General features: G+C 33.5%; 1 pseudogene; it reads right to left on the bottom strand.

Annotated features, from left to right (window-relative positions):
• Positions 1-425: 425 nt before the first annotated feature.
• LOC118607477 lies at positions 426-544 on the bottom strand (annotated as a pseudogene).
• Between the last annotated feature and the right edge of the window lie 7,239 nt (positions 545-7,783).

Genomic DNA, 7,783 nt, shown 5'->3' with positions numbered 1-7,783 from the left:
TGTTTCCTTGTATTTTACAGCTTCTCGTGGCCTCCTGCATTTATTGGCTCACAGCCACTTCCTCCATCTTCAAAGTACATCTTCAAATCCTCTTCTTCTGTTGTCCTGTCTCCTTCCCCTGCCTTTGATATGCCTTCCCCTTGTAAGATGCTTGGCCTCATTTGAATAATCCAGAAGAATTTTTCTATACCAAGATTTTTAATTTAGTCACACTTTGAAAGTCTATTTTGCTATGCAAGGTAACATTTCACAGGTTTTTGAGATTAGGATGTGAATGTTTTCAGGGAGGGGGAAAAGGGGCATTATTATTCTGCCCCTTCACAGAAGGAAAAATTGTATTTGTACTCTGTAGTTATCTAGCATTGGTGTTCTCTAGGTTTGGTAGTCGTTTATTTATTTTTAATTTTAATTTTGATTTTTTTTTTCATCTAAAGTACCTGGTATTCCTAGGTGGTCTCTCATCCAAGTACTAACCAGACCTGACCCTGCTTAGCTTCCAAGATCAGATGAGATCGGGCATATTCAGGGTGGCATAGCCATAGACTTGGTAGGTATTTATAACAGATTCTTCTTGTTTTGGGAAGTTTCCATGAGTTCTTTAAAGACTACTAATCTTCAGTGTCATTACTGGGAATCTGTTAGTCACAGGTTCATTCTTTTTAGCAGCAAATACAACTGCATCTAGCAGAGTTTCTAGTTTTTTGTTTTGCAGAGAACTTTGCACTCTTGCAGGAGGACCTCGCGGGCAGGCTCTAAGTCAGCTCTGCATGGCTTATATCTGGACCATTAGAAACAGCCTTTGCCCTTAGAGTATAAGCTTTAGAATCCATAGAATAAAATTCTGAGACAATGGAATATGATGTAATGGGAAATAAATGGCTTTGGGCTGTCAGAATATAATGGAAGCTCTGTTCTATCACAGAATAGTGGTATAATCTTGGGTAAGGTATTCACTTTTATGAGGCAATATCCTTACATTTAAAAATGATAAAACGATAATGTTTATGAAAGCACCTACCATAGTTTAGGATCATAATTGTACTGAAAGTTTGCTGTTACATTACATTCATATGGACCATTCTTTGCCTACAGCAGGTTTAATTTAAGGGTTCCTCCTTCTTTTCCAGACTGAACATTTATTTCCCTAATTGAAAGCAAGTATCTCCATGCCTGCCAGGTATTCAGTGTGTATTCTTAAGGATGTACATTCTTTTGGTCATCAGATCTTTTAGCAATAATCATTGAATATTTGGGAAGCATTATAATAAAAAGAAGTTGATGTTTTTTTCACCACAAATAGTTACCTCAAACTTCAATAACAAAATTTAAAGTTTAGGTAATAACATGCTACATGAATAGAAGTGACAGGATCAGTTGTAGAAATTAATTTGTATGAGACCTGAGTTATAATCAGTTCTAAGAAGACAATCTCAGTATCAGAGAATCACAAATATTCTCAACAGGGATTAATGCAGAATTCTGTGGAATAGAATGTGAACAAGGCAGTCTAAATAAGGCAGTCTAACATATGTTAAGAAGAGCATAAGTACTAAAAAACTTAAGTGAGAAATTTGGTTTATATACTAGTGTATAATGACATAAAGCCTGATAAAATAAATCAACAGAAATAGACAGCTATGAAATCGAATCTTTCACATTTCTAGACCCATGTAATTCAAAGTCTAACCTCTGTCTTCTATTATGTATAGAATACTCTAAAAGATTAAGGCTTTCATTCTTAACTCAATGTTGTATTTCTTATATATTATATTTTATGTGTATTTTATATATACATGTAAATATCTTTATAATAAAAAATACATTTCAATAGAAGATTTAAACACCTTGTTCTCTTCTTCCTAATAGCAGAACCAAGGGTCACTACTAAATTCACATTAAATTCCTATTCACTCATAAATGAATCTATCACCTTGTCCATGGTAATATATATATATATATATTTATATATATCCTAAATTGTATATTATAATAGTACAATGAGCTTAGGAATCTCCATCTTCATTTGGCTTTACTACTTATTTTCTCAATGCCTTCTATGTCTTAGTATCATCCATTAATTCAAAATTGAAAACACTTAAATTTTTATTATTTTTGTTCAGGTATCCATAGTATAAGCATGTAGAGGCGAACAATACACAAAGCTTATGTCCTTGAGTTAGTCAGGTAATGGACAGAAAAACCAGAATTTTAAATTAAATTTATCAACATTATGAACTCATTGCCTTCAGATATCACACTAATTATGGAATAGATACAGGAAAAAGGACTGACATAATCCAAAATCCTTACTTAATTTTTTAGCATGAGAACTTTAGTCACAAACTTTACCCAATCCCAATTTATTCTTTGCCTGGAAAGATATGTCTTAGATCACTGGAGCCCAAACCCCCAAACTCTATAAATATTCTCCCTTAAACTTTCTATTCTAAGACACAATTCAGACTCTCCAGTTGCTATTCTCCCTATCTGCAGTTAAGTCTAATTAACAACTTTATTTTCTCACCATTTTTTTTCTAGTGGTCTTTTGGGGAGTTGATCCTAAAAATAAGGAAGTCATAATGTCACTAATAGTGGTTAGCCATTTGTCAACCTGTTGGAAATCTCTTCTCTTGGAGGAATATGCTACCTAAGTAATACTACTACTTTTTTTTTTAAATGACAGATAAATATCTACTGAGTCTCATGTATGTGCCTTTAAATGTATTACCTTTTAAAACCCTTACAAAATCCTCATCAGATTTGTTGTATGATTCTCTCTAGTTTACTACAAGAAAACTGAGACAAAAAGAAGTTAATTAATTTTCCCAAAGTCACACAGGTAGTAAGCATCAGAGCCAATTAAATATTTCTGTTCAGACACAAAGGCTCCTGATTACTAAATATAGCTTTGGGAGAAAAATGACTAAGGGGCCCCAGTCTGATTTCCTGTAGTTCCACATCACTCACCAGAGCCTTAGACAGGGTTTGGCTTGAGGGTATTAGGACTGGAAAGACAGGAAGGCAGACAGGTTTCCGTTATCAGCCTCATTCTCACTCAACATTGCCATTCCTTTCCTGTGCTGACAGGCTACCAACTTGCCTCTCGAAAACTGATGGGACCTGTCTCTAAGGAATATTCTCCATCACAATTCAAACAAAAATATCTCTTCAGAAAACTTAAAATTTCATCATTTCTATTTGGGTTTTCATAATATAGACATTCAAAGAGAAACAGTCTATAAATCTTCTTCCCTTGAATTACTCAGGTTAACAGATAGGAAAATCAGTTTTTTAAAATTAAACTTATCAACATTGAGATCTTTTCATGTAGATTTGTCAACCTTCCCATGATTAGTTCCCAAGTGGATAAAACATTGGCTCACATTCACAATCTACTCAACCCATGATTTTATTGCCTACCAAGGGAAAATTTCCAAGGGACAATCAACATATTTGATAGATAGTTTTTTAAAACAAATTTTATATTTATAAAGTCACTGCTTGTGTAAATATTCTGTTGTGATTTTTTTCCCAAAGATTGATTACTATTATTATCATGTAAATTGTAGACAGAGAGAGAAAGAGGGGGAGAGAAGGAGAGAGAGAGGGAGGAAGGGGGTGGTGAGAGAGAAAGAGAGAGAGAGAATGTTCACATTTCATTTAGCCCTTGGTAGTTCCTCAAAAAATGTTAAATATAATTACCATATGATCTAACAATTCCATTTCTGGGCATATACCCAAAAGAACTGTAATCCAGGTCTAGAAATAATATTTGTACATCTGTGTTCATAAAAGCATTATTCGCAATAGCCAAAAGACAGAAGAAGCCAAACTGTCCATTGATAGATGAGTGCATAAACAAAATGTGGTATATATATTTACAAAATATTATTATTTAGTCTTTAAAAAAAGAAAATTCTGAGACATACGCCAATATTGATCAACCTTAAGGACATTATGCTGAGAGAAATAAGCCATCCATAAAAAGATAAATACTATGATTCTACTTACATAAGACACCTAGAGTAGTCAAAATCATAGAGACAGGAAGTGGTAGTTGCCAAGTTGGGGGAATAAAGAATGGAGAATTGATGTTTAATGGATAGAATATTTTGGTTTTCCGAAATAAAAGAGTTCTGGAGATTGGTTGCACAACAATGTGAATGTATGTAACACTAGAGAACTATACACTTAAAAATGGTTAAGACTGTACATTTTATGTTATGTGAATTTTGCCACAATTAAAAAAAAAATACCATCTCTAAAAAAATCAAACATGATACCAGGATCATGGTAGGTGATCTAAGAAATTAGCTATTATAATTTGAGTATATGTTCTCTCATAATTAATACTGGAAGGTTGAGGAAATTTTGTTTATTTTTCCAACTGAGTAAACTGAGGAGGTAGGATAGCTGAGTTCATACCGAACCAATTATAAATATTAGATAGACTAAGTGTGACATAGTGAAAAAAAGGCTTAAACTGCCACTTAAGAAGACAGTTGTTCTAGCCTCAATCCTAATGATAACTGACTGGGCGATCTGTAGCAATTCCCCTTGCTTCTTTGAAATTGAGTTTCTTCATCTAAAACTTGGTTGTTAAAATAGATCGTCTCTATATTTCCTTGCCTACAAAGACACACATTCGGAAATTGTGATTTAACTCCACTGCTTCCCAGTGTGATGCATACACGTGTTCATAGTCAACGAGTTTATAGTTAAGAAGTCAGCATATTATAGGCATATTGTTGACTACATATGAGTCCTTGGAACATAAAACTTTATTTCATAGTAATTACATGACTTTACAATATTTCCCTATACAGTAATTCCAAACATGAGAAGTGGTATGGATATATTGGGGTATAAAATATAAAAGGTCTGGCTAGATCATTTTTACAGAGCTTGAATGTTGGATTGGACTGGCTGTCCACAGATCATTCAGCAGAGAACAAAGGGAATACTGCTCTCAAGGAATAGCTCCCCAAAGGAACTATTATAAAACTTACTAGTGAAAAAAATTGTAATATTCGACTGAGAGCATGTGGGTACATGTTCTAATCTATCAGTCTGATAGTCATTTATATTCCTTGAGAACACAGTACTTACAGTAATATCAGCCAAACTCATCACCAATTGTTCACGAAAATATAAACATACTAAATAAACTTCAAAAAAACTCACTAGATATGTGCCAAGACCCTAAAAGAAGACTGATTTACATTTGTAAAATCTGATAGAAAAAGGGAATGATTACACAAGTGGCAATAAATGAGTAAAATATGTATGTACTTTCACCCAATAATTTTATATGAAAATTCATCTCATAAAAATAAAATTTTTTAGTATATAATAAATGTTCAAGGATGTTTCTGCAGCACTCTTTATAGGGGTGAGAAGTTATAAACAGCCAGGATTTTTATCAGTTAAGGAATGGAGGAATATTATTTATATGAAATAAAGTCATATAGTTGTTTAAAACATGCATTAATGTGGCATGTTTGTTACAATTGATGAGCCAATACTAGTACATTATTATGAACTAAAGTTCATAGCTTACATTAGTACCACATTAATGCAAGATGTAAATAACAAGGTAATAACAGATCTAAAACTGCTCTAAAAAATTCAATTAATTAAAAAAATTTCACAAAGCAATGCTAAAAATTGCATACTTTTTGACTTGAAGAAAGATCTTTAATGTATTATTAAGTGAGAAAGCTGGTCAAAGATAAGCAACTATATATGTTGACTTGTAAAAATGAATGTTAACAAAAAGGCATCCTATTTTTTTTTTTATCATGATTATAGGAAAATGGACCAATGAGTAAAATGATATACACTAGGCTATTGACCTGTTTATTTGGATACAGATGTGTGTTGAGAAGATGGAGAAGAAATAATGGCATTATAAAAATGAAAATACATGTGCTATAATATTAAATAAAAGTGAAGAATATAACTCTATTCTAATATATTGTCATTAAAATAAATTATAATATAACAAATAAGAAATTATGTTGTCACCATCCTCCAATACTAGGTGAAACCTGAAAGCTCAGGCTTCCACGATTTACTCTTAATTTGTAAAGAAAAGCTTTTGTAATATAGAAAATATTTTTATATTAAAAAACACTTTTAGGACTGTAATTATTATAGACTCAAAAATATATTTTAAAACTTGGACTTACCATTTACTTCTTTGTTCTAGGTGATGATATCTTTGATCTGTGAGGAACTGCAGGGAGACTTGACCTATGGGAAATTAATGTATCAGTTTAATATTTTTCAAAGATATTATTTTTGTTATTTGAGACAGATAATTATAAAGCAAAGTGAAAATTATAAATTGTTCTCCCCAATAAAAGTGAAATCAAAGAGTAATAAAAACTCATTATGTTGAGTGTTTATAATCTTGCCTGTGCTGATCAAACGTTTCTCAATGTAAACCTCAGAACGAAAGGTAAGTGGGTGATAATGACACTTATTGTCATCTCAGAGGCCCTCTTCACATTAACAGAGCAATTGCCTACTAGAGTTGGGTGCCTGCCCTCCAGGTTATAGGTAGAAGCAAGCACAATGAACTTGAAAGGATAATGCTTCCTGCCTCCGTCTATATCCCTCAGCCTTAAATTTGTATACATGGATCATGAGTAAACACTCAAATAGATGCTATGTCACATGGGATGAGGATGAGTTGAGGAGGATATGAGGAAGAAGATTGAGGGATGGGATGGGTATAAAAGAAGATCGGGGTCCTATAAACAGGAGAAGTCATCAGTGGTTGGGAAGTCAGCTAGAGTTCAAGGTTTAGTCCTACTCCTTCCCCATCTAATATATTTGCACAAAAAATATCAACTGACTGACAAGAAACATATTGTTATGATTGATAACTATGACTTGGATTAAAAGCTGAATAGACCCGAACATTTTTCATATTCCTTCAAATCGGAATAATTACCAATTAGTCCTAGATTTAACAGCCTTTAACCCAGGGGCAGACCTCTTAAAATCCACAGGAAAAAAAAAAAAAGTTCATTTACTGTTGCAAGTTGCTCCAAAATAGAGATGGAACCCAACCACACATGAAATTTCCCCCAACCTCACAGGTCAGGTAAGGAGGTAAAAAGAGAGGCCACAAGTATAACTTTAATGGACATTTCCTTATGCAAATATGAGGGGTGGGGACCAGGATTCCTTCAACAGCATGAGTGTAATATCTCAATGAGCTGATGGCTGCAATTACATCACATTTTGCTCTCTAAAAGCAAATAAGTAAGTAGGAGCAAGTAAAGGTAATTATAAAATGAATCTCTAAAAATGATTGAATATTTATATTATTCAAGCCTCTTAGTTTAGCATGATTCAATTCATTGCAACTTAATGCTATATATCAGCTACTGTACCAGGCATGAAGAATACAAAGGTGAATAAAACATAGTCCTATCTCCAAAAGAATTTATGACTTGTTTACTTTTCTTAGAATTGTTACATAAGCTTTCTAAATCATTTGAAGGGTATTTTTCACAGTCTATCACTGTACAGCTGTTTCTAGATTTTGAGTTTCCTGGGAACCATCCTCTAAAACAGACTGGAGCAGACAGAAAGAGAAGTCGAGTTGCAGTGCGGACCTATTAACAGCCTCCTACAGGCAGCTCTGGAGATAAAGTGGCCCATAGAGTGTTAGACAGAAATGGACCACCCCCACTTTAACCAGTCATTGAATGTGGGCCCCCTCTTAGGAAGAACATGTCCTTGGGTAAGCTGACTCTTCAGATGGGTC

Source organism: Rousettus aegyptiacus, unplaced genomic scaffold (assembly GCF_014176215.1).
Source record: "Rousettus aegyptiacus isolate mRouAeg1 unplaced genomic scaffold, mRouAeg1.p scaffold_m13_p_8, whole genome shotgun sequence".
NCBI lineage: Eukaryota > Metazoa > Chordata > Mammalia > Chiroptera > Pteropodidae > Rousettus > Rousettus aegyptiacus.
The sequence above is the reverse complement of the archived record's forward strand: the minus strand, read 5'-3'. Positions and strand labels throughout refer to the sequence as shown.